This window comes from Artemia sp. Qi Xiang Cuo, chromosome 3 (genome assembly GCF_049724085.1).
Source record: "Artemia sp. Qi Xiang Cuo chromosome 3, ASM4972408v1, whole genome shotgun sequence".
In the NCBI taxonomy this organism is placed as follows: Eukaryota; Metazoa; Arthropoda; class Branchiopoda; order Anostraca; family Artemiidae; genus Artemia; species Artemia sp. Qi Xiang Cuo.
Genome location: NC_142796.1, coordinates 66,738,939 through 66,766,569, shown reverse-complemented (window position 1 = coordinate 66,766,569; position 27,631 = coordinate 66,738,939). Strand labels below are relative to the sequence as shown.

At 35.8% G+C, this 27,631-nt stretch overlaps 1 protein-coding gene across 2 annotated transcripts in view; it reads left to right on the top strand.

Moving 5' to 3' along the window:
- The first annotated feature begins 716 nt into the window (after positions 1-716).
- LOC148954433 (uncharacterized) overlaps positions 717-27,631 on the top strand; it is a 252,464-nt gene continuing 225,549 nt past the window's right edge. Inside the window, exon 1 of one of the 2 annotated variants that reach the window (XM_089086509.1) lies at positions 717-828. The gene's annotated coding sequence lies outside the window, so the exon portion shown is untranslated. Of the gene's footprint in view, positions 829-22,572; positions 22,634-27,631 lie in introns of those variants that run through there. The other variant, XM_089086510.1, reaches the window with a different exon arrangement.

Sequence of the window (27,631 nt, the reverse complement as noted above, 5' to 3'; positions counted from 1 at the left end):
CAGGTTGTTCTCTTGATCCTGTCTCATTTGATGGTCCAGTTTGTTTATTTTGAGCTTACGATTTTGTCCTTTTTTGTTCTTTTTTGTCCCCATTTTGTGTTTACGTAAATTTACGTTTGTATCCCCTAAATATTATGAAACTGCTGAAAATGCCTTTTGATATTTACATCACCAAAAATGGGCACATGAATTTACATATTTCTAAATGTTTATTGTGAAAATGCTTCTAAAACGGTTTTAAAATCTATTTTCATTGCGTCTTCACTTTCAATCAACATAATTGCTAAACTAATTAGTCTGTTCTGATTTATGGTTTATATCAGATAGTCTTTTTCTATTGGTTTTATCGTGGAAAATGATCTCTCTCCAGAAACAATTCTGCTGGAATTGTTTAAAACATTTTACATTTGCGAAAATAAGTTGTCCATTTTGATGGTGGCGCGGGGCCCAATCTTTCCAATCGCCCCTTTTCCGGCTCTGGTGTACCTGAGTTTGCATACTGTCACCATCACTGGACAGTTCACCCAAAATCAAGATTAAACTCAGCTGTTCTCCTTTTTAACGACAAATTTTACTGATTTCACGTCTTTGGGGAGTATTTTCTCATATAAACAGACCAAAAAGATAACAGAGACCAATAAATTCACCAACGAGAAGCCACTCATTGAACAGGATTGCAATTCAGGCGCACAAAACGAATTATGAAAAATGCACCTGGAAACTCGAATACTTAACTGACTCTTAGAAGAAGACGACAAAAAAGGGTGGAAGATCAGTTCAAATTCCAATTACGTTGAAATCAACAAAACTACCTCAACTAACATATAGGTAAGAACTAATAAGATTGTATCCAGGTATAAAAGGGAATTATAAATGAATTAAATTGTTGTAGCTTAATCTGGTGGAAAAGCCAGTCCTGGACTAAGTAAAACAGCCAAACATTAAACAACGTCAGATAGATAGGCTAGAACAAGCTTTTGAAAGTAGAACCTTATATAGGCTATAGGGTAAATATTTCGCAGTTCATATTATTGACTTACTAATAAAGTAAACGTACCACTTGATGCCTTTTTTAATGCTCTTTACAAAGGATATTCACTCTTTGACTATTGGAAAAAATTAGTTTATAAGCTTATAGGCTACAGAATGATACTATCCAATCTCCTTATGATTAAAAAAATTTTTAGTCATCTAGTTAGAAAATTTGGTCCATCTCTATAGGAAAAATCTAAATTTGCCAACTAGTTGACAATAAATGTTGCCCCAGCAAAACTTTCATTTTCCAACTAGTTGACTAAAAACTTCTCCCCAGCAAAACTTATATTTTCCAACTAGTTGACTAATAATGGTAAAGTTCTACCAAATCATATTATTGACTTATGTATAAAGTGAATATACCACTTGATGCCTTTTTTTAATGCTGATTACAAATATAGTAATCATTTCTATCAGAAATGAATTTCAGTCCCCCCTATATATGCCAATTTAGGGTTTATATTTCTACAACCTAAGCTAACCCTGAATTGGCATATATAGGGGGCTGAAATTCATTTCCAATAGAAATGATTATTAGCCTAGGCCTATATTTGTAATCAGCATAAAAAAGGCATCAAATGGTGTATTCACTTTATTCCTAACTCAATAATATGATATGGTAGAAATTTACACTAATAACTTCTCCCCAGCAACGCATAATTTACTCAACTACCTGGAAAGAAGCATTACCCCAAAAAGCAAATCATTTTTTGACTATTTGATTAATTTTTGTAAGAATTTATTCTGAATGTTATTACAAATATTAGTGATGTAGGGTTTTTTCAAACTTAATTATCACTATTATTAGTATTGTTTGAAAACTTCCATCTCTCTCCATGTCTACCTCTTAATGGGTTATATATTTTGAGTTATATCAGGCACATATGCAGGAATTTGTTTTGGGTGGGGCCCAATTTGTTTTTTTTTTGGGGGGGGGGCCAAATCCTTCAAACCCATTATTCTGTGAGAAAAATCAGAAAGTTATGGGAAAATGAAAAAAATTGTGAGATTTCAGGGGGGCCCAGGCCTGGAGGCCCCCCCCCCTGCATACGTCCCTGAGTTATATATTGGGCTTTGAAGCCAGGGATTTTTTGTTTTAATTCCCAGGATAATTAGTCTTATAACTGGTCCTGAAAGTGAGATTGAATTTGTCAAAGCTTGGAGGGTTATTCCTCCTGTCTGTTTAAAGAAAATAGATACATATTTGAAGTTTTTTTCATTTCTATCTTACATTTAATGGACATAAATTGTGTATGTTCCTTCATTTATCTGTCTTAGTTTCTTTTCTGGAGGAATATTTTTGTCTCATTTTTAGAATTAATTTTGTCTCTTTTTAGTACTTAATTTTTCCATTTAGTTGACGACTAACCTATCTGTTACAACATGTAAATTTTCAAGATATATAAAATTAAATGCTGCCCCAACATATCATATCTTTTCCAACTTTTGTACATGTAATTTCTCCCCAGCAACATATTTTTTTGCCGACTAGCTGACTGATAACTTTTAATGATTTTCAAATGATGGCTTACTTAGCTCAAAAGTTTGATTGTGTTTATGTTGATTTTTGTAAGGCATTTGACAAGGTATCAATACCTCTGTTGTTGAAAAAATGCCAAAAGTATTGGATTGAGAACTCTGGCTTGGATTACAGATTACTTAACACATAGGTCACAGAATGTTAGGGTTGGTGAAGCCTTATCTAACCAGTGTAGTATTCTGAGTGGAGTCCCTCAGGGTAGTTGCTTAGGACCAGTTCTGTTTTGTATATTTATAAATGATTTGCCACAGGCAATGCAATATAGTAAAATAAAAATGTTTGCTGATGATGCAAAGCTTTAAATCTTTTCCAGATGATGTGGCTCTTCTACAGGATGATTTAGAGGCATTGGTTAATTGGTGTAATTTAAATTCAATGACTATTAATCAGGGAAAATTTCATGTAGTGAATTATCTAGTGAAAGCTGTAGCATACCAGTATTCTATTGGTGAAGTTTCAATATGTTCTGTTGACTCTATTTGGAACCTTGGTATTGTTTTTGATAATCAGTTGAGGTTTGATAAACAAGTATTAGCTGTATCATGTAAAGACAATTACAGTTTGCTTGGTATCAAAAGAAGGTTTAACCTGCAAAGCTTTACTACACTGTATAGGGCAATGACACAATAAATAGTTGAATCCTGCACATCTGGGTGGTATCCAACAAGAAAATCTGATTCACAGCTTATTAAAAAAATTCAAAACTGGCATCAAAATGTGTTCCTTATTTGAACTGCTTGCCTTATGAGTGTAGACTAAGATGTTTGAGCCTACCATCTTTGCAATTCAGGAGGGATAGATTGGACTTAGTTAGTGTATTTTGAATTATTAAAGGTATTGATAAATTGTCCTTTAGTGATTTCTATCAGTTTTGCCATTATTCATCCACATGACAAAATTCATTAAATTTTTTTCAGAAAAGGGCCTTAAGAAAGGTTGGACAGGGTTCTTTTGTAAATTGGTCCATTAGATCATGGAATATGTTACCTGATCATGTTATTTCAAGAAATAATGTTACAGCTTTGGTTGGAACTTCTTTTTATGAAGGGCAGTATATAGAGCCATCATATTTATGGCATTTATATGATTTGTTTTACTCAGTGCCCCTAAAATGAGTTTCTTGAATTTGTCTCTTTGTGTATTCTGGTGTATTTGCTTATTTTTTTGTAATGTGTTCAGCCTTAGGAATTTATTATTTAATTGTTGTACCAGTCAATACCCAGGGGTTCAGTTCTTGTATATTGTATTTTGTGTATTGTTGCTTATTGTTTTGTTTACTGTTAATTTGTAACAAGACATGCCTATCACTTACTCCGCTTTTGTTTAAAATAATAAATAAATATGATATGAAGTGGGAAGGCACAACAAAAATTTTCATTATCTAAAATAAGCAATATGGATCTGTTGCAAATCTTTCTTCTTCAATATCAAATACACACCAGTTAAAAAAAAAGACAGAATGGTCACAATATTTGGAATACATTTTAGCTAAAGACTGGCATGAATGTTTTCCATGATTCAATATAGTTTTGCATATCCAATCTTCAGCTTTTCACTAACATATCTCAGAACCTAAACTTACAAGAATGGGAGTTTAGATGCTGTAGGACAGATATGTATCCCTAACCACCATAAACATGCACCATTACAAATCTCTTAAGATCCCAATTTCTTAAGACAAATTATGGGCTGATGATTTGGCATTGGAAAATAGATATTTACTTTTATCAGCATTCAAAGATTGGCCAACATTCCAAAACATCATAGAAATATGTAGCTGAGATTATGCCAAAATAAACTTGGTCCAGCTTAAAATTAACATCTGCATGCACAATTATAAGAAACATCAGATAAACTGGAAGTATGAAGACATGATTCCTGATAGCACATTATGAATGCAAGCATGAAATAGATACAGTGAGAGCACTCCACCCTGTTATACTCCACATTGCACTGGTATATTATGGTAACCCTGTATGTAATTTAAAAGGAAGAAACAAATTACTGTACCAAATTTAAGAACATGTATGGCAGAAAGGTTCAAGGGCACAAGCAGAAAATTTTCCAGGGGGGGGGGCAGACACCAAAATAGTAGTGGTGGTTGGGTGACAGTTTAGGTGGTTTAGGGCATCAAATTACAACTTTACCCTGAACTGGACAAATTTGCAATCAATTTAAAGTCCTGAGAAGCTAATTGATTTGAAAGTATCAATAACTATATTTTAAGCCTCCCAGTTGCAAAAGAAGTAATGCCACAGGGTGGCAGTACTGGATTCAACCAAGTTAATTTGCTTTATATGTAATGAAATTAGGCTACGTTTGGTGATCTGTAATTATGTATCAGCTATAATGAGGGGGGGGGACCAGTACCTCAAATTATATCTTGGTTAGACCTGGGTATGATTTAGAAAACAATAAGAAATTGAATAAAAAAACAGCTTTTCAACTGAAAGGAAGAAACAGATTTGAAACCTATTTGAACAGATTATTCTTTATATAAAGGGGGCTGTCTCCTTCTTAGCTCCTTACTCTTTACTGTGAAGTTTGGCTTTTGTACAAATTTTTAAAGAAAATTTGCAATTGGAAAAAAAACAACAGATTTTTTTCAAAGCACTGAAAAACTTTTGTTTAATGAGCAAGGTGTTGAGAAGGGGGCAGTCCCCCTTATATACAGAGTAATTTTTATTTTTTTTAAGTTTTAAGCTTGCTCCTTACTTTAGTTGAAAAATCCTTTTCTATTTGTTTAATTTACATTCCATGAAACTAAAGTTTTACAAATACAATACTTTTGGTAATGCAGAAAAAACGATCAATATTTCAATGATCTCTGTTGGAATTTTGATGGGTAATCAAACACTTTGTGGTAACAAACTATAAATAAGGAGTGACCCGGCTCAATAGTAACTAATACTGTAAAAAACGAAATTTTGATACCAATAGATATATCAAAAGAATTGGCTTATTATGCTCATTCCTAAAATATATAAGTTTCATTAAGTTTAGTCTTACCCATCAAAATCTACGAGCCTTAGAAAATTTTGAGATTTCATGAAAAAGAAGGAAAGACCCCCTTGAAGTCATAGAACTTAATGAAAATCACACCATCAGATTCAGCATATCAAAGAACCCTATTGCAGAAGTTTCAAGCTCATATCTGTAAAAATGTGAAACTTGGTAATTTTGCCAGAAGAAAAATCATGAATGCATGTTTATTTCTTTTTGTTTTTTCCCCAGGTGTGATTGTATCAACCCAGTGGGCCTAGAACGTCGGGAGAGGGCGCATTCTAACGAAAATGAAAAGTTCTAGCACCCTTTTTAAGTGACCCAAAAAAATTGTAGGGCAGCTAGGCCCCCTCCCATTCCGCTTTTTTTCCCCAAAATTATCCAATCAAATTTTCGAGATAGTTTGTTTGGCATAGTTGAAAAGCCCAATAGCTATGTCTTTGGATTTAAAATGACCCCCTACAGCCCCTGGGGAAAGGTTTTTAAGTTATAAAACTTGCCCATTGTTTTATTTGTCATTGGGAAGAGTGCATACATTTTTTGGGTGGGAAGGGGAGGACAAATTTTCCGCTGAAAGAATTTCCCATGGAGAGGGAAGTGTCCAGGGGGGAAATTTTACGCTGGGTGAATTTGCCAGAATTCCTATGCAAAATTTCTTTATATGTCTTGCTTTCTCTTTACTAATTCAATTTTACACATGGAGCTGTTATGGGTAATTGTCCAGGGTAAATTTTCGCCAGGATTGAATTCTCCAGAGGATATTTTTATGGGGAGGGGGATTTTTCCGTGTAGTTGGAGCCAGGTATCCTGGTGTTATTTAAAAAACAATCAGTAATTTAAAAAAAAGTTTTTTCAACCGAAAGTAAGGAGCAACATTAAAACTTGATATGATTATAACATATATGAGTGGGATTGCCCCCTTCTCAACACCTCTCTCTTTACGCTAAAGTTTAAATTTTGTCCCAATTCTTTAAAAACGACTCCTGAAACACAAGGGTTATTTAGTTAGAACAATAAGTAACTTTTTTTTAAGTGCCAAAAAACTATAGGATGGAGAGCGAGGTGTATAGGAGGAGAGCAAGCCCCTCCTATACGTAAGAATTCCTGTTCGTTTTTGGTTTTAATGTTGCTCCTTTCTTTCAGTTGAAATATTCTTTTTTTTTTCTTTATTTAATGAAACTTAGAGACAAACATTTTTATAAAGGCAATGAAAAAAGTATGTCAATTCAAGTAAAAGTAAATAAAATGAAAAAAATAAGTAATTACATAAATACAAAAAATAATAGCCTACTTACAAAAACTAGGATTTAAACTCCCAGCATTCAGTTCTGTTGAGCAATGCTGAAGCATTGGACAGATATTTTTAACAATATTGACAGTTTTGAACTTAGTCGTCAAACGCCAAAATATTTAATGCCTTTAGACTCAGTGTATATAAGAAGTAACACATTATCAAAGTAGTTTGTTCAAAGTAAAACATTAAAACTAAGATTAAGAAAAAAAAATTAATTCAATATTTTTAATTTAATTTTGAATACCAAAGGCCAGTATATTTGACACCTTTATACATCATAACTGTAAAAAATTTAAATTTTTTTCAAAGTGACAACTAGATAAAACAATCACTCCCGGGGAAAAAAAATGACAATAAAACACAAAAAAACGTATCCGTTCAGGGGAAGATACAGAAATTCCCAACATCCCGTTCAGGGGATACATTCCTGATTATAGTGGCTTCATATATCAGCTCATGGGTACTCTTGCAATGCAAGCAAAAGTTGACACATATTTTTACAAAAATTTCCCCTTATTGACTAATTTTCCTTGTGTTTTCTATGATTATACGAACTTTCTAGTGTACTAATTACTATTAAACCAACACGTATTTATGATCACCATAAAAAGCTGATTCTATGATTGAATGTTATCAACGGTTAGGCTCTTATACTTTTGTTATTGACAAGGATCTTTTTTTATTTACTATTCATTACTTTGAATAATTTTTTTCTCTTTTGCTCCAACCAAATCATGTAGGAAGAGGTTTGTGGAAATCTGGAAAGAGGTCACTTAGTCTCAAATTACAACTTATATTTTCCTTAAGGGTCAAAATCTCTTGGCAGGCAGCCAACAATTGGGGCGACACACATTTTTTCCATGGTTTTTCCCTATTTTGCTCTCTTTCCTTTGGTTTCCTTATAATTACTTTGTAGTCCCAAATTTCCAGGGGGGCATGCCACCATGGAATACAATTTCCATGTGCATATTGGCACCCAATACATGGTTGAAACCCAAATTGGTTTGAGTCTCTTGTACTTTATTCAATAATATATGGGAGCAGGACATCAAAAATCCTACTAATTTTGCATGCAACAATGATGGGCCAATATGAACTACAATCAATAGGGTCTTTTTGATGTTTAAGAGTAGAGGTTACCATGCTGTAAAGGAAGTAATCAGGCACGATTGACAAACATAAACAGAACTGGAAAAGTAACTAGAGCTGAGTGACTAGTGCCAGTCAATCACAATGTAGATGATGATTGCTGATCCCATCAAGATTACTGTATTTAGACTTAAGTTTAAGCATACTATTAGCAATACTTTTAGTTGATACAGCAATAACATTACATTGACAAACTTTATCAACCAAAAATTTAGAAACTAAGCCCTGGAAATGATAGAGAACACTGCTCAATTATACTAAAAATATTTTTATGATGCCTAAGCCAAGACAAATTCAGGGTCCATTGCTGGTCCCTAATGAATCAAATTTAGATGAATTAATGACTTGCTTCCATTGTACTAAACTCTTAGGGAACTCGGCACCATTATAACAAACTAAACAAAGATACCACTTAAGCTCTTCTTTAGTCTTACTGTTTATATGAAACGCTTGGCCTTGCAAGGGATGCCCACACACAATCTAGATGCAAAGCTAGAGTTTAGCATGCTTCTTGACAGCGTTAAGAGTGGGTGTTCTTTCCAAATCAAGCTTTGAGTTTAAAGTTTGACCCATACAAGGCGGACAGCCACTTTCTCAGCTTATTTCATGCACTCAGCTAAGCCAAGGTAATGAACATTCAGTAGCAGTCTGGCTGTGGTAAAAAAAACACTTGTGCACAGTAGATTAAAAGGGATCTTGATACCAGACATCAGAGCAGTTAGGCTTGAATATATAAAGGCCAATTGACTTTGCTCCACTCACATTTCATACATCATTTTTTATTAGTAGCAACACAAGGATTGTTAGATGGATCAGTGGCTAATGTCACATTAAGAGAGAAGGGAAGGTGGTCAAAGTCATGTTTATCTTCATCAACATGAACAACAGAACATGGAATGTTGGCTGAGCAAAGACAGTGGTCAATATTGGTCACAGTATCACCATTGTGAACATAATTGTGATTAAGAGATTCAGGTTCTATTGGCAACTAATTGTCATTGAGCCTAAAACGCACAAGCTATTAACATCACAATTGAAATCACCTATTACTAGCCATTGGTATCCATGTTTCTCAGTATTGCATAACGGAGTATTAAGGGATGAGCAGGCAATGGAAAACTTAGTGAATGAAGCTAGACATTTCTGATTACAGGGGAGATATACATTTATAATTACAAGGCAACCAAGTTGTACTGCCATAATATTATCAGAGGAATAAAATAAAACTGCTGACAAAGGTATAGGTCATCATTTGACAATACATGCCAGGCCACAAGAGGGTTGGCCTTTAGATTTGCAGGCATTGGGGTAAACACAATATGCTGACTGCTTATTTATAGAAAGTTAATAGAGATGGTTGGAAGTAAATGTTCTTGGAGGAACAAATGATCTTGTTCTTCATCTTTTGTGACATTGATGTTAAATGAGCATATTGAGACAGACAGTTCATTTCCAAATGACACATTTACTCCAGGCATCACACAGAACACAATATTTTAGGCTATATAATGCATGACTACCATCACAGTTACTGCATTAACCTTAAACCTCAAATCGCACTTGCCAGCGATAGGACGATCCTGTATTCACCACCGGTCAATGAAGACTGTGTGCTGACTGATCAGGTGAGTCCCAAAATAATCACCAGGGATTGTTGCACCATTCCTTGTCAACTGATGATTTGCATTTGAATCAGCTTCAAAAAGGGAATCATGGGATGAAGACATGAGGACCAGTACAGCAGCTGCATTTTATTGGCTTATCACATTTGGCTTTAATGTGGTTAGGAGATTGACAATAATGGCAGCAACAGGCAAGGGCGTCCTGAGTCTCATTTTATTGGGTGGGGGGGGGGGGGCGATCTTCGTAAATTTTGCCGAATTGTTACCTGATTTATGCCGAATTTTCTGTAGAAATCATGAATTTTGCTGAATTTCGGCCGATTTTGCAAAATTTTACCGAATTGCTACCTGATTTATGTCAAATTTTCTGCAGAAATCAAGAATTTTGCTAAATTTCGGCCGATTTTGCAAAATTCATGCCAAAATTTTTACCTTTGGCGAAAATTTTACCGAATCCCAACAAGTTGGGGGGGGGGTCCTCAATACCCCCCTCGGGACGCCCCTGGCAACAGGGTAAGCTCAAGAATCCAGACCTGAAAAAATTCACAACCCACCTTGAGCCCAAGTTGTGGGGTATCTATCAGGGCAGCAGCATCAACAAAGGCAATTTTTGCCTCCAGGGAGTATCCCAAACATTCTGCATCAATAATACCTTCACATTGCTTAATTCATCATAATTAGTAGGCACCCCCTTTACAATACCATGAAATTTCTTTTTGCATATCATGACATAACAGCTATGTAACATTGAAACTTCATAACTAAAATCCTTTGATGCCATAAACCATTACCTTTCCTTTAATGAAATTAAGGGTACAATCCAGAGCACAAATAGAGGTTTTGCGATTTCAGGGGGCTAGAATACGTTTAAAAATTAATGTTAAGAAGACCAGGTCACTAAAGCTAAGAATACGTGAAGATGAAAAGGTGACTTTGGGTAACAAAAAGATGGATCAGGTGGACAGCTTCACTTACCTTGGCAGTATTATTAGTAAAGACAGTTGGAGCAGTGAAGATGTTAAAAATAGAATAGCCAAGGCTAAGGATGTTTTTTCACAGTTAAAAACAGTTCGGAAGAATAGGAAGATAAGTCCGCAAACCAAGATTAGAATTTTGGAAGCTACAGTGATGACATTGGTCAAATATAGCTCTGAAGTATGGGCGCTCTGAAAAGCAGATGAAGATTTGCTAGATGTTTTTTTTCAGAGAAATTGCCTATAGATTGTTCTGGGTACCTGGCTGACTGACCGTATTTCAAACAGTAGGCTGTACAAAAATTGTGGTTCTGTCCTGCTTTCTAGCGCTATAATGACAGAAAGGTTGAGATGGCTAGGGCATGTTCTGCAGATGAAGGATGAAAGATTGCCAAAGACTGTCTTTTGTGGCTAGCCATCTAGAGTTAAACGGAAAGCAGGTTGTCCGCGTTTGGGGTGGGAGGATGTCATAAAGAAAGATTTAAAGGAAATGGGAGCTTCCTGGGAGGGTGTAAAGATGGAAACTTTGAATAGATTGGGATGGAGGAAGAGCATGCGTAGCTGTGTTGGCCTCAGGCGGCTTGGTGCAGTGGTGAGTTGTTAGTAGCAGTAGTAATTTGGTGCTTGTGCTTGTCTATCCTCAGTTTACCTACTTGACCACTTGTATGTTATGCAATACTGAAAAACATGGATACCAATTGCCAGTGACAGGTGATTTCAATTGTGATGTTAATACCTCCTCTGCTTTGGCAACTTAGACTTTCACCTTAATATCCGTAGCTCCATAAGTTTTAGCAATCCTAGGAGCTCAGGAAAGGCAATGGGAGAACACTGAATCAAATGGGAAATAAAAACTTTCCTGGACTTAGATTATGCTGCTGATTTAAGCATTCTAGATGAAAGCATGAGCAAAATGAATAAACTTTTAGAGGTTTGGCGTGTTCAGGGTGCTTTAATAGGTTTGAAAATTAAAGTTAATCAAACAGTTCGTGTAAGTAAGGAGCGACCCGGCTCTATAGTAACCAAAACTCTAAAAAACCAATATACATCAAATATACTACCAATAGATACATCAAAAGAATCAGATTTTTATGCTGATTTTAAATATATAAGTTTCAACAAGTTTAGTATTACCCATCAAAAGCTAGGTGCCTGAGAAAATTTGCCTTATTTTCGAAAAAAGGAAGAAACAACCCCTAAAAGTCATAGAAATCTAATGAAAATCACACCATGAGATTCAGCATATCCGAGAGCCCTACTATATAAGTTTCAAGTTCCTATCTGCAAAAATTTGGAGTTTTGTATTTTTTGCCAGAAGAAAGATCACGGATGCGTGTTTATTTGTTTGTTTTTTTTTCCAGGGGTAATCGTATCGACCCAGAGGTCCTATAATATTGTGGGAGGGCTCATTCGAATGGAAATTAAAAGTTCCTGTGCCCTTTTTAAGTGACCAAAGAAATGGAGGGCAACTAGGCCCCCTCCCATGCTCATTTTTTTTCCTTGAGATAGCCATTTTGTTCAGTATAGTCGAAAAATATAATAACTATGTCTTTTAGGATGATTTAATCCCCCACAGTCCTTGGGTGAAGGGCTGAAAGCTATGAACTTTGCCCAATATTTACATATAGTATTGGTTATTGGGAAGTATACAGAAGTTTTCAGGGGGGATTTTTTCTGGTAGTTGGGGGGGGGGGGTAGGGGGTTACGTGGGAACATCTTTCAAAGGGGGAAGGGACATTGCTATGAAGGGAGCGCTGGTTTTCACAGCATTATTTAAAAAAACGGTCAGAAATTTAATATAAAAAAAACAATTTTTTCAACTGCAAGTAAGGAGCAACATCAAAACTTGAAACGAACAGAAATTATTACGTATATGATTGGGTTCGCCCTCTAGCCGTTACCTCGCTTTTTACGCTATTTTTTGTACTTTCATCAGAGCTATTTATTCTAATTAACGGCCTTTGTGATAAAGGGGTCGTTCTTAAAGAATTGGAACAAATTTTGAACTTTAGCGTTAAAGCGATGTATTGACTAGGGGGCGAACCCCCTAATATACATAATGAAAATATACGAATATAGAAGTTCGTTACGTAAGTTAATTCGTAAGTTACGTCAGATCAAAATTCCTAGAAAGTCATTTAGCCAAAAAAAAAACAAAAAACTATGCATGTTTTTATTATTAATGTACGGTGAGCCAAAATCGAAGCTGTATTAATTCAAAAACTTTCAGAAATTAAATAAAAAACAAGATTTTTTAACCTGAAAGTAAGAAGCGACATTAAAATTAAAACGAACAGGAATTATTACGTATATGAGGGGGATGCCCCCTCCTCAACACCTCACTTTTCACGTTTATAGTTTTTCGGCACTTAAAAAAAGTTACTTATTGTTCTAATTAAATAACCCTTGTGTTTCAGGAGTCGTTTTTAAATAACTTGGACACAAGCTATACTTTAGCATACATATATAGGCATTAAAGAAGGGGCAACCCCTCCCCCCTAACATGCGTAATAATTTCTGTTCGTTTTAAGTTTTAATGTTGCTCCCTACTTTCTGTTGAAAATCTTTTTTTTTAATTTCTGATCGTTTTTAAATAACGCTAGGATACCTGGCTCCACCTCGACGGGAAAATCCCCCTCCCCATAAAAATATCCTCTGGACAGTTCAATCCTGGTGAAAATTTTGCCTGGACAATTACTCTTAACATCTCCACGCGTAAAATTGAATCGGTAAAGAGGACGTTAGACATATAAAGAAATTTTGTATAGGAATTCTGGCAAAATCACTCAGTGTAAATTTCCCCTGAAAAGTTCACCCCCTGGAAACTTCCCTCTCCATGGAAAATTCTCCCAGCAGAAAATTTGTCCTCCCCTCCCCACCCAAAAAATATATAAAGACTTCCCAATAACAAATAAAACAATGGGAAAATTTTATATCATAAAAATTTTTCTCCAGGGATTTTAGTGGATGATGTGATTTCCAGACATAGCTATTGGGCCTTTCAACTATGCTGAATAAAAAAGCTATCTCAAAATTTGATTGGATGATTTTGCGAAAAAAGTGACATGGGCAGGGGCCTAGTTGCCCTCCAATTTTTTTTGGTCACTTAAAAAGGGCACTAGAACTTTTCGTTTCCGTTAGAATGAGCCCTCTGTCGACGTTCTAGGCCCACTATAAAGTAGTGTAATTTACTTAATTAACGCACGTTTGCGTTAATTAAACTTCTGACAGTTTTATCATTACTGTGGTCTTTTTATTGTTTGTGTGTGAATAGTTAGGTTAGTTTTTTGCTGGTTAGTGTCCTTTTTAATCTGAAAGTTACTACAATACTACTGATACACTGCCAACATGTGTTGGCGGTGTATCAACACTGTGTGCACCAACACGGTGCACCTGTACCAGCCTAATATTTACGGTTTTGGTCGTTAAGGTGGTATCTGAGACACTTCTTCAGATTGGTCAGCAGATTTGAATCCTGGCTGAAAACTAAGTTCAACAGAGTTGATCTCTTAACCGATCAAATCCGTAAGAATTTGTTGTATATTCAAAATAAGAACTTGTGGAAATCGATGTTAATGAAATTTACTGCTGAGAATTTGGATGAAAAAATACCTGTTTATTTTTAACCCCTAACTTACTTAGACTTAGATCTCAAAATGTATAGAAGCGCGTAAGGCAGCAACAGCTGGAATCTAGTTCAGGTGATCTTGCGCAAGGGACCAGAGACCATTCAGGGCAGTTTAAGACTTGCTGCCTCTTTGTCCAGGGACAAACCTAGTGTGTTGTGCTTTCTTCTCTGCTTTGTTCTACTTGTTCAAAGATAACAGATTTAAATGTTTTATTTTTGTAGTTTAACATAGTTTTACTATAAAGACCTGGGATGTTTTCAATTTCATATGTTCAGCTTTTCTAGAAAATCTGTTCTTCTAGAAAGTCACACTGTCTCAGTAGCCCATATTGAAGACAAAAAAGAAGCTATCTTACAGATATCAGAATTACTGTTTTTTTTTGTAGTTTGATTTAGTTTCAGCATAGTTCTCGCATGTTTTCAGTTCCATTGTTCAGTTCTTCTAGAAAATTTGTTATCTATTCCATTCATCTGTTTGTTCATTGTGCTAATTTTTTTTTCTTAAATTTAAATTTGTATGTTTTCTTGGTATGTGTCTGATACTTGGTCTTTTGTGGAGTTACAAGGTCTTGAAAAGAGTGTAAAAGTCGACTTGAGAGGAAATATTAAGTGCGGGGGGGAGGATATCAAACTACTTCTACGTATAACAATACATTGCAATTTTAATCCAACTGAAGCCAACATAGCTGCACACTCGCCCAGCCTGTTCAAAGCTTCAATCATCACCCCCTATCTTCCCCTCAAATGAAGTTCCAATTTCCTTCAAATCCCTCCTGCTGATCCCTTCCCACCCATGTAGGGATGACCCCCCCCTTATGTCTTGGGGGAAAAGTATTGCACCAATAGATTGTAAACATGGCGCATTTTAAAAGTCCCAATATTGATTGGATGTGAGGATATTTAGAACTGAATTGATTTCAAGGAGGAACAGCGCATATTTAGACCGTCATTAAGAAGCCTATTTTTCCAGGAAGAAGAGTTGTTCCGGGATAACTCTTTTTCAAAATTTGGGGGGCTTGAGATTGAAATGCTTCAAGATAGTGGGATTGGACCATATTTTCCGCGCGATCAGAGATTATGGAGTCTCTTTGGACGCTCTGAAAATTCGATAGAAGACTTATTTTATCATCCCTAATAGACATCAGTCGGCATTTTATTTTTTATTCCAAGCAATCATGCAAGGACGTACGCAAATGGGGTGGCATGGGCTGTTCCCCTTAAAATCTCAAATTTCTTGGATTTCTGATCATCTCTTGAATTTCGTATTCGAATTATCAAGTAAATTATACTTCTGTATTAATACCCCTCCCCCGTCCAAAAAACTCCTTTTTATGTTTGTGCGGTACGTGTGATCTGTGTAATCTGAGAAAAACGGTTAAAACTACGATTCAGGTATATCTTAATTGGATATTTAATATTTAGAGGTGGTTAGGTATTTAACATAATGTGTTCTGGGCGGCCTGCTTTCCATAATTCTCATCTGATGTTTTCATTATTTTGTTAGTAAAGTATTCAATTTTCATCATATATTGGTATGTTTCATTATGATTAACCTAACTAATCATTATGATTAACCTAACTTCACTTTTTGAGTGTTTTCGTGATATTTAAAGTACTGTTTTCAAATAGTTCGTGGTAACGAACTGTAAGTAAGAAGCGACCCAGTTCAATAGTAACCGAAAGTCTAAAAAACGGAATTTTGATACCAGTAGATACATCAAAAGAATCAGATTTTTATGCTGATTTCAAATATTTAAATTTCATCAAATTTAGTCTTACCCATTAAAAGTTACGAGCCTGAAAAATTTGCCTTATTTTCGAAAAAAGGGGGAAACATCACCTCAGCGTATTAGAGAACCTTATTGTAGAGGTTTCAAGCTCCTATCTGCAAAAATGTGGAATATTGTATTTTTGCCAGAAGAAAGATCACGGATGCGTGTTTATTTGTTTTGTTTTTTTTTCTTTTCCCCAGGGGTGATCGTATCGACCCAATGGTCCTAGAATATCGCAGGAGGGGAAATTAAAAGTTCTAGTGCCCTTTTTAAGTGACCAAAAAGGGAGGGCAACTAGGCCCCCTCCGACGCTCATTTTTTCCCAAATTCACCCGATCAAAATTTGGAGATAGCCATTTTGTTCAGCATGGTCGAAAATATAGTAACTATGTCTTCAAGGATGATTTAATCCCCCATAGTCGCCGGGGGAAGGGCTGCAAGTTATGAACTTTGCCCATTGTATACGTATAGTATTGGTTATTGGGAAGTATAGGCTACAGACAATTTCAGGGGGGATTTTTTCTGGTAGTGGGTTGGGGGTTACGTGGGAGGATCTCCATGGAGGAAGTTTTCATGGGGGAAGGGACATCGCTATGAAGGGGGCACCAAATTTACCAGCATTATTTAAACAAACGATCAAAAATAAAAAAAGTTTTTCAACTGAAAGTAAGGAGCAACATCAAAACTTAAAACGAACAGAAATCATTCCGTATATGATTGGGTTCGCCCCCTAGTCAATACCTCGCTCTTTACGCTAAAGTTTTTTTTAGTCATTTCATTAGAGCTATTTATTCTAATTAACGGCCTTTGTGATTAAGGGGTCATTCTTAAAGAATTGAACTTTAGCTTAAAGAGCGAGGTATTGACTAGGAAGCGAACCCCCTAATATACGTAATAAAAACATACGGATATAGAAGTTCATTAGTAACTTGCGTAAGTTAATTAGTAACTTACGCAACGCAGTAATATTTATTACTAATAAAAAAGTTCGTAAATAAAATTAAACAACTTTCGAGAAAGCCATTTAACCAAAAAAGTAAAATTAAAATGCAAATTTCGTTTTAGTTCAAAAAAGTTCAGAAATTAAATAAAAAAACTGAAAGTTTTTTTTTAACTGAAAGTAAGGAGCAACATTAAAACTTAAAACGAACAGAAATTGTTCCGCATTTGAAAGGGACTGTCCCCTCCTCAACGCCTCGCTCTTTACGCTAAAGTTTTTTATTGTTTTAAAAAATAAAGTTGTGAGACAGAGTCAAACTTTAGCGTAAAAAGCGAGGCGTTGAGGAGGGGACATCCCCTATTAAATACGGAATAATTTCTGTTCGTTTTAAGTTTTAATGTTGCTCCTTACCTTCAGTTAAATTTTTTTTTTCTTATTCAATTGCAATCAAAGATTATCATTACAGAAGATTGTGTTATTAAAACTAGGAAACCAAATTGCCAGAATTCATCTCATTGAGCGGAATTTATCCCGACGATGCCCACTTAGGCGGATTGACGTTTTACGGACGGACTAGAAAGTAAACCAACCACTTAAATTGTGAGAAAAATCGTCTCTGTCAGTTTCATTGGTTGATTAAATAAAAAAAACAAGTTTTTTTAACTGAAAGTAAGGAACGACGTTAAAACTTAAAACGAACAGAAATTATTCCGTATATGAAGGGGGCTGTCCCCTCCTCAACGCCTCGCTCTTTACGCTAAAGTTTTTTTATTGTTTAAAAAAATAGAGTTGTGAGAAATTCAAACTTTAGCGTAAAGAGCGAGGCGTTGAGCAGGGGACAGCCCCATTCATATACGGAATAATTTCTGTTCGTTTTAAGTTTTAACGTCGTTCCCTACTTTCAGTTAAAAAAACTTGTTTTTTTTTTTTAATTTTTGAACGTTTTTGAATTAATGCAGGTTTTGATTTTGGCTCACCGTACATGAATAATTAAAACAAAATGTGAATATTATATTTGGTTAAATGGCTTTCTCAAAACTTGTTTAATTTTATTTACGAACGTTTTTATTAGTAATAAATATATGTAACTTAGAATTAACTTACGTAACGAACTTCTATATTCATAAATTTTTAACACGTATATTAGGGGGTTCGCCCCCTAGTCAATACCCTGCTCTTTAAACTATAGTTCGATTTTTTTTTTCAGTTCTTTAAAAATGACCTCTTAAGCACAACCAGTTGATCAGTTGAAAAACTTGTTTTTTTTTTATTTAATTCCTGATCTTTTTCTTTAATAATGCTGGGAAATCCGGCGCCCCCTTCATAGCACTGGCCCTTCCCCCATGAAAACTTCCTTCATGGAAAGATCCTTCCATATAGCCCCCGACCCTCTCCTTCCCCCACCTACCAGAAAACATCTCCTCTGAAAAAGTCTGTATACTTCCCAATAACCAATACTATAGGCCTATTTTAACATTGAGTAAAGTTCATAACTTTCAGCCCTCCCCCTGGGGACTTTGGGGGATCAAGTCATCCTAAAAGACATTTTTATCATATTTTTGACTATGTTGAACAAAATGGCTATCTCAAAATTTTGATCCGGTGACTTTGGGAAAAAATGAGTGTGGGAGGGGGCCTAGCTACCCTCCAGTTTTTTGGTCACTTAAAAAGGGCACTAGAACTTTTAATTTTCGTTCGAATGAGTCCTTCCCCAATATTCTAGGACCACTGGGTCGATACAATCACCCATGGGGAAAAAAAAAAACAAAAAAAAACAAACAAACAAACAAATAACCCAGCCTCCGTAATCTTTTTTCTGTGAAAAAATGCAGAAGTGAAAATTTTTGAAAACGGGTGCTTAAATTCTCCACAATAGGATTTTCGGATGCACAGAACATAGTGATAAGATTCTCATTAAGGTTCAGTAGCCACGAGTGTGTCTTTCCCCCTTTTTTCGAATATAAGCAAGAGTTCTCAGACGCGTAACTTTTTTTGGGTAAGATTAAACTTGATGAAACTTATATATTTGAAATCAAAATTAAAATCTGATTCTTTTGATGTATCTATTGGTATCAAAATCCCGTTTTTTAGAGTTTCGGTTACCATTGAGCCGGGTCGCTCCTTACTTACAGTTCGTTACCACGAACTGTTTGATTTACTTCTGTCTTGCCCATTAAACCCTAAATGGAAACATGGCCTTAGCTATCCAGGTAACTAGAGAGGAAAAAATTTCATCTGTTTAAATTACTCATACCAGCATATTTGATTTAATAATTTATATTTTCAGGCTAATCAATTAAACTTGAAAGCGCCTTCTTTCAAATGTTAATTAATAGACGATATTTTAAGAACATTATGCGTAGAGAAAAAAGGCGTCAGCTTTTTCTACAGTACAGATTTTGACGCCTATAATGTTTGATTTGTTCCTCATGATTTAAAATCAATATTGATCTTTAAAAATCACAGCTGTTGAGCATCTTCTAATAAATTATTTTGCGATGAAAAACTGCAAAAATGCATGCATTTTTGCTACTTTTTTTTGCAAGTTGTTAATTATTATTTTTTTTTCTTGAGGGGTGGGGGGAGTCAAACCCGTTACCCACGCCCCCTGGATACGGCCTTGCCTGCGTCAATTTGATATATATGTTATGTGAAGCCCAATTTGTTTTGCGCCCCTAATTTTCACTTATATTGATTATATATATATATATATATATATATATATATATATATATATATATATATATATATATATATATATATATATATATATATATATGTATTATTAAGAACATTAACAATAAATATCCTCCAGAGCAATTGCTGGTGCCTAGGGCATCAACAGGTTATTGCCTCTTTTTTTACAGGGATAATTAGTAAGCCTCTCGCCTAGAAGAATGAAGGCAGAGCTTTTGAGGGTAGGGGGCGGCATTCTTGGAGTCTGAGGCTCAGCTGCAGCAGTGGAATTTTATGTGCCGTTCTTAGCTTTTAATACAGAGAGCCACCACCTTTTCTGTCACATTCATTTGTTTTCAAATCATACCGTAAAAAAATAAGGGGGAGTGGGATTTAAAATTTGTTTTGTGATCTAATTGACATATAGCCTACGTGGAAATTTTGATTGCAATAGACTTTTAATTTCTGGAAAAGTTTCAGAAATGCTTCTGAGAACTAGATTCTGTGGAAATTAAGCGACTACCCTGCATAGGTTAAGAAAATAATTTTGATTATACTTGGTTTTCCACACTCCCGCCTGGACGAACGGTTGCCTAAAATGCTCTATTTGTTGGCCCCCTACCTCCAAATGAATAAAAACCTGATCTCTCCTCATTACTTTAAGAAAAATGCACGAACAGTGAATAGATGGATTAAATTAAAAACGTAGTAAATACTAGTTTATGGTGCCATTTTTTATTCCATGATACATAAATATTTAAACATTCTATGTCTTTATGGAATTAAAACGAAAAAATGACAGCCCATGTTCCTTCACTATCCAGATATGGACCCTCCTTGCCCCCCCCCCCCACACACACACAATAAAAATTCTGAGAGGTACTCCCCTTTCAGTACCCCTAATCAACCACTTGGTCACCTTATTTCATTGTAAAAACCCCGTTCACTATGTTATTTTACTAATACCAAAATTTAGCTAGTGCTAATTTTACCCACAGAGATTTTTATAGAATTTTGCAACAATTCAGAATATTAGAATATGACTCAAATTAGCCCTAGCTAAATCTCGGTATTAGTAAAATCTCACTTTGAATGGGCCTTAAAAGAATTGAGTAAGGTATGTAAAAGAAAACTTTTTAGTTAATGCATTTTGAGAACGAGGATTGACTAGCCACTCCCCCCCCACTGATGGGTGGCTTCTCGGGTTGATGCCTTTTAGAAGCCAACCTAACCAAGTAAACTTTTAAATTTTTAAGGTTTGGGTGCCGAATTTCTATTTGTGTATTGTTTGGTAAAGAAATTTCCTTTAATGAAAAATAAAGTTTAATAAAATAATCTTTTAATAAAAAGTTTAATAAAATAATTGTTTAATAAAAGTATAATAAAATAATAGTTTAATAAATAATAATGAAAAATAAAATATAAAGTTTAATAAAATAATCTTTTAATAAAAAGTTTAATAAAATAATTGTTTAATAAAAGTATAATAAAATAATAGTTTAATAAATAATAATAAAAAATAAAATATAAAGTTTAATGAAAAACAACGACACCGTTTTGCCATGGAGAACTAAATGACTTTTAGCCAACTTCACTGAGTCCCCTCCAAAATCTTTTCACTAAAATAGTTGTCCCTAGAGTATTTGAGGAATAATAAACATCTAAAAATCCCAGTGTAGAAGGCCGTGTCCAGGGGGTGGGGGTTCACCCCCAAATCCTCCCGATATTTCGTCCGACTCATAAAAATGTAAAAAAAATGCACATAAAAAAATTTTGAAATGTTTTTTTTGTACCCCTCTCCGAGCAAAAATCCTGGATACGCCCTTGCCAGTGTAACAATTTTTTTGTTCAAATTGTGGCGAGTTTCCTTTGCCTCCGATTTAGTACATACGTCTATGAATTGCGATGAAAAAAAAATGTTAAAAAACGGTTAATAAATTTGTGAATTCAATTTAATTTATTATTATTATTTATTTTTTAATGAGGAAGGGGTGGTTGGGAGGTTTAGGTGGTTGGGATTGCAGGGAGTAACTGGTGGATGGGAGTGGTACGAAGGAATGGGTGGATGGGGTGGTAGGGTGAATGGAGATGATAGGGAGGAACGGGTGGATGGGAGGTCCTGGGGTAGGGAGGTAGAAGTTAATTTGGACTTGATAATGTGAAGGAGTTTGGTTTGCTCCCCCCCCATTTTTTAGTTTGTTTAGTTGTTGTTTGTTTGTGTGTTTTATAAATTGATAGCCGTTATCCTGCACGTCATCAAAAACTTAGGTTGTTTCATTAGTGCAGTAGTTGTAAATTGTGAAGTGTTATAATCGTGTTTATTAATAAAGTAATGAAGTAAAGTAAAAGATGAAGAGTTACCAGACGAAGCTTCTCACTTACTAACATTGTCATAGAAATCCATATTCGCTGTTTTATTTTGGAAAGGAGGGTTTGTAATTTTACAATAGTGGTAAAACTTCCAGAAGCAGGGATTTTGTTTGCAGGGGGGACGGTTGTCCCCTAGCCAGTTATTTTGAGAGAAAAAATTACAATATAACCCATGCCCCTTGAATATCTGGATATGAACCCCTCTTGCCCCGCTCCCCTCCACAATAAAACATTCTGGGGATTCGCCCCTGTCCAGAAGCCCCACCTCCTCCGCTAGATGTAATCTGTGGCTGAGGGACGCTGGAGTATTTGATGTAATGAGTGACGAAAGTATCTTAATACCCTCTGTGAACAAACCAGAAAGAAATGCTTCGTATCAACGAGGACGTAGGCAGACCGAGTTTTTCACGTTCTTTGTTAGTATTGTTGAACATTTTTTGTTTACGTGGGCGACATGGACGGAATAATGCCTAAACCCGCAGGTTCCTGGTTGATTGCGGGTAGATATCTGATACACCTTCCTTTCAACCTGTCCTGTGGGCTAGATTGAATTATTCAGAAACAGAATTTTAGTTAATAACTGGGCGTTGTGAAATTTGGACTAACTTTATTGACTTAGTGTAGTGTTTGGTACTATCAATTTTTTCTATTTGAATAATTCGTCTGAGGCAATCCAAAATTTGTAAAAGTATAGTTGTCAGTGTAGAAAAGATTTGGATTATTTGCTGGTCTAATTAATAAATGATTTTTTTCCTGAAAGAAGGGGTTCTCAGGTTTCATCCCTATTTTGTAAATAAATGATTTTTGTGACCTCTGATGAATAACTTTCAAATTTCTATCTTAATTCCATCGATGCTCATATTTTTTTTATTTATTTATGTTTTTTTTTGGCATTTTAGAGACTAATTTCCAATTGTATCCAATGTACTCCTGGTGTGGCATTCCTTTTCCAAACTAAATACCCTTCCCCTTCCTCATCCCTTGCTCTTTATGTTGAAGTCATAAAGTTCTCTAAAAGTTTTCTAGCGTAAAGAGCGAAGGATGAGAAATGGGGTAGCCCTTCATATACAAACTAATTTGGTACTTTCGCATTATCCGGGCCTCTCTAAAAAGTCATGTTTGTTTCGATAATAATTTTTGTTCGATTCAGGTTTTAATGTTGCTCCTTGCTTTTAGCTAAAAAAAACTTGTTTTTAAAATTTATTTTCTGGCCGTTATTGAAATCAGGCCAGAAAACCCCCTCCCCGTGAAACTTTCCTCCCCCCCCCCAAAAAAAAATTATTCCCCCCCCTCCTGCAGAAAATTCCCCCTCGATAAATTTCTGTCTATTTTCCAATAACAAATATTATATGTAAACAGTAGCCAAATTGCCTAATTTACCGCGCTTTCCCAGGGTTCGTGGGAGCCCAGTTGATCCCCAAAATCGTAGTTTTTGGGACCTTTCAAGTATGCTGAACCAAATGGCTATCTCAAATTTTGATCGGATGTCTATTGGGAAAAAGGGGCGTGGGAGGGAGGTTTAAAACTTGCATTTAAACTTAATTTCATTTGAAAGATTGATAGTATCACGAAATACCAGATAATAATAGCAGAAAAAATAACTCAGATTTGAATATAGTTTTGAATATATTTTTTTTCCATTATCTGTATCTACATAAAGGGAAAAAATTCGGACTTAATTATATGGGACCATTTTCCTAAGTAATCCTGAGCTGAAAATAGTGTAACAAGAACGCATGTGCGAAATAGGACGACTTTACAAAGTATTAAATCAAAAAGCAAGCATTTTCGATTGAAAGTCAGGAATAACATTAAAACTGAAATGAACGGAAATTATTACCTATATGAGGGGGTTACCCCCTCCTCAACACCTCGCTCTTCACGCTAAAGTTTTGTGGTACTTTTAAAAAAGCTTCTCACTGTTCTAATTAAATGACCCTTGTCTTTCAGAAGTCGTTCTTAAAGAATTGGGACAAAATTCAAACTTTAGTGTAAAGAGCCAGTTGATAAGGAGGGGGGCAACCCCCTCATATACGTAATAATTTCTTTTCGGTTTAATTTTTAATGTTGTTCCTTAATTTCAGTTGATAAAACTTGTTTTTTTTTATATAATTTATGATCGTTTTTAAAATAATGCCAGGAAATCTCGCCTTCATCTCCATGGAAAGTCCCCGTCCCCACGAAAATATCCTCTAGACAATTCAATCCCGGTGAAAATTTATCCCGGAAAACTACCCTTGATATCTCCAAATACGATCACAATACTAACACCTCTGAAAAAAAAAAACAACAACAAAACAAACAAATAAACAGGTATCCCTGATCTTTTTTTAAATTTTCTCAGGCTAGTAGCCTGTAATGGGTAGCATTAATCTTAATGAAACCTATATATTTGGAATCAGCATAATAAGCTTATTTTTTTGTTATATCTATTTGTATCAAAATTTCGTTTTTTAGATTTTCGGTTACTATTGAGCCGCGTCGCTCCTAACTTACAGTTCGTTCCCACGAACTGTTTGATTCTGTACAGCCAGATATATTTTAGTTTGTTCTAAAGAGCTAGGATTCCTCAAATTACCAAATGTAACTTAAATAATTTAAAATTAAAGTGATGCAGGTGGCCATTGGGGGGAAGGGGAGCAGACAATGACTCCCCTAGATTTGGAGAAAAAAGAGAATGATCCCCTTCCTTGGTTCTGAAAAACGCCTTTTATTTTATCCTGATTGACAAGAATTGACCCCCCTCTCCCTCTCCAACATTTCTGTCAATTGGTGCCACGGAAAGCTTGTAGCTTGCAATTAATTTTTTTTTGTTTTATCAAACTAGAATTCCTCATATCTCAAAATTCAAATTAGTTAAATATAAAAAAAAAATATTAAGTCTTGTAAGTTTATCTATTTTCCGTCGGTTATATATTTTCCGTCGGATATGATGCCGAGTCATAGTTGACTCGGCATTCAGTTCAATTGAATTGACTATCAATTCAATTTAAGCTTTCAATTTCCTTTAATTGATTCACAGTGGGACTATTCCGAGGCGATTATCCCTGAATGATTCTGAATCAAAATGCACAAGGGCTATTCACTTGGTTCTACCTTGTGAGGTCTCAGGGGGCTACAAGGCACAAAGGCTTGTAGGGTGCTTTCTAATTCATGTTGTCCCTTAAAAGGAGTGCCCGATCCATTGGCACCAATTCATAAAAATATAGGGAGGGGACAAGGTTCTTTTTATTTTTTAGAATGGAAATACAAAAAGGGTATTTTTCAAAATTTAGGGGAATTATATTTGAAATTTTTAATAGGAATACAAAATAATAATGTAGAAATGTCGATGTCACGTTGTTGATGAATGGAAACGAATTACTGATCGCATGTCAACCTGTTAAACAAAGGTAGACTTGATATCACTCCAGCAATGATCATTTTAATAGGAAACTGTTGTACTTTGCTGGATCACTATTCCCCTTTTCCTCATTTTGTTTTTCCAAATTGGCCATGTTAAGGATTACTTTTAAAAATTTACTATAGGTTGTAACTGCAACTCAATGGGATCCAGATCTAACTAAAGTGGGATCCAGATTTATTGAAAGAAGACCCAAGTGACCGAGCAGTCAAGAGGGGTCTTTAATTCGTTCATCATCATCATCACTGCAACTCAATGATATAATGTATTATGCACCAAGGGAAAATTGAGTTAAATAGTTCCTGGAAAAACATGACACCGAAGGGGCGCCCACTGTCCGTCATCTAGATTACTTCTGCGAATGCCACGTGTGCTGCACTGTTCCGCCACGATTGGTACACAGCTATTTATGGTCAGACACTATATTCTTTCGCTATATATTGCATCTAACCGGGATGAAAACCGGGTAATGTCTCGGGTGTTTCTCGTATACTACTTAAGTACCAAATGCATGAACGCAGGTGGGGTGGGGGGGGATGGGGCTGGAACTTCGGACTTTTCCCTAACCCGAAATCAATATTCTTATGATTTAGTCTTTAATTTCTTATATTTCTCCTCGAGACAAAATTCTGCGCGCTTGGAAGTTATACAGATAGATGAAAAACGCACAAAATTCTTCATTTGGGGGGGGGGGGATAGAACTAGATCGGAACTTGTCCCCCCTCAAGCACCTGCCTAGGTTTTGCGGAAGAGCCAAGCACGTTTTCCACCATTGTGCTTGACACTATTAAGTAAGCCTAGATGTCTGCCCTAGGATATAGACACTATTAAAGGTGTCTGCCCCCCCCTGCTCACGTACGTGCCTAGTTGAAGAACCAACCCCATCTTCGAGTATTTAACTTCGCAACATCAAGTAAGCTGATGATGTCTCGAATATCAAGGAGGCACACTTGTGCCTCTATAAAGAGGCGACCCACCACAATGTTAAGCGATTTTAGGTCCTAGAGGTCGCAGAGAGACGGCGGTAATCGCATTTTGTAGCCCAAGCTCAAACTAAGAAACTTGCAAAATTTCATCTTCCTCCGACTTTATCTTCATGGGGTAAACTGGGTCGGAAGTTTGGACCCTCCCACCACAGCCCCCCTTTAACGTTGTCCGATTGGGCTGAAATTTAGAGGTTAAGCTTTCCTAGGGCCCGGGAGCTTATCCTCGAGATTTCAGCTCAATCCAATCACTCCTTCTGTTTTCAAAAAACCAAATATAGCCACTTAAAATTCATTTCTTTTTTTTTCTTAGCCACGCCTACAGGCCACAGTTGGCAACAGATCCAGGGGAATGAGTACTCATCTGAAGAAGACTTTGACCTGTTAGGGCCTTTTGATTTTTTCAGACCGAAAAAATTATCCACCGAATTTACATTTACGAAAAACCTTGTTTTCCTATATTACCCATGTTAATTTTTCCCACCACAACCCCCCCTTTAACGTTGTCTGATCGGGCTGAAATTTAGAGCATAAGCTTTCCTGGGAGCTGGGAGCTTATCCTCGAAACTTCAGCTCAATCTGATCACTCCTTCCCTGTTTTCCAAAAACCACATATCAAGATTTTTGAGAATTTGCTTGCGTCGAAAATAGCTCCAATTTGCTAAACAACTATTACTATTGTGTTTGTATAGTCCAGCGGCTGATAATCCAAACTTTCAGACGGAAAACCCGGGTTCGATTCACCATCAGAGCAACTTTTTTATATATTTTGAAAAGAAACTCAGTTTCTTTTTTAAATTATTTGAAAAAAATTACGTTTTCTAAAGAGTTAAAGAGGCTGAGTTACAAGGTCGACCCTTAAAACGTACAGGGATTAGGAGGCACAGTTGGGGGGCTGTTAAAGAGGCTGAGTCACAAGTTCGAACCTTAAAACGTACAGGGATTAGGAGGCACCCAGTACGACGTGATTCGAGTATTCAGGAATTAAAAGCCTTAACACAAGAATGTTCAAGAGCGGGGGGTTTGGGGGGCGGCAGCCCCCATCTTTATCTCCTGACACGATCAGCTAACTGTTAGTCAAGCAATAATAAGTAATAAACTGTACAAAAACGTGCAGAAATTATTTGAAAAAAACTACGTTTTCTAAAGAGTTAAAGAGGCTGAGTTACAAGGTCGAACCTTAAAACGTACAGGGATTAGGAGGCACAGTTGGGGGGCTACCACCCCCAAACCCCCCGCTTT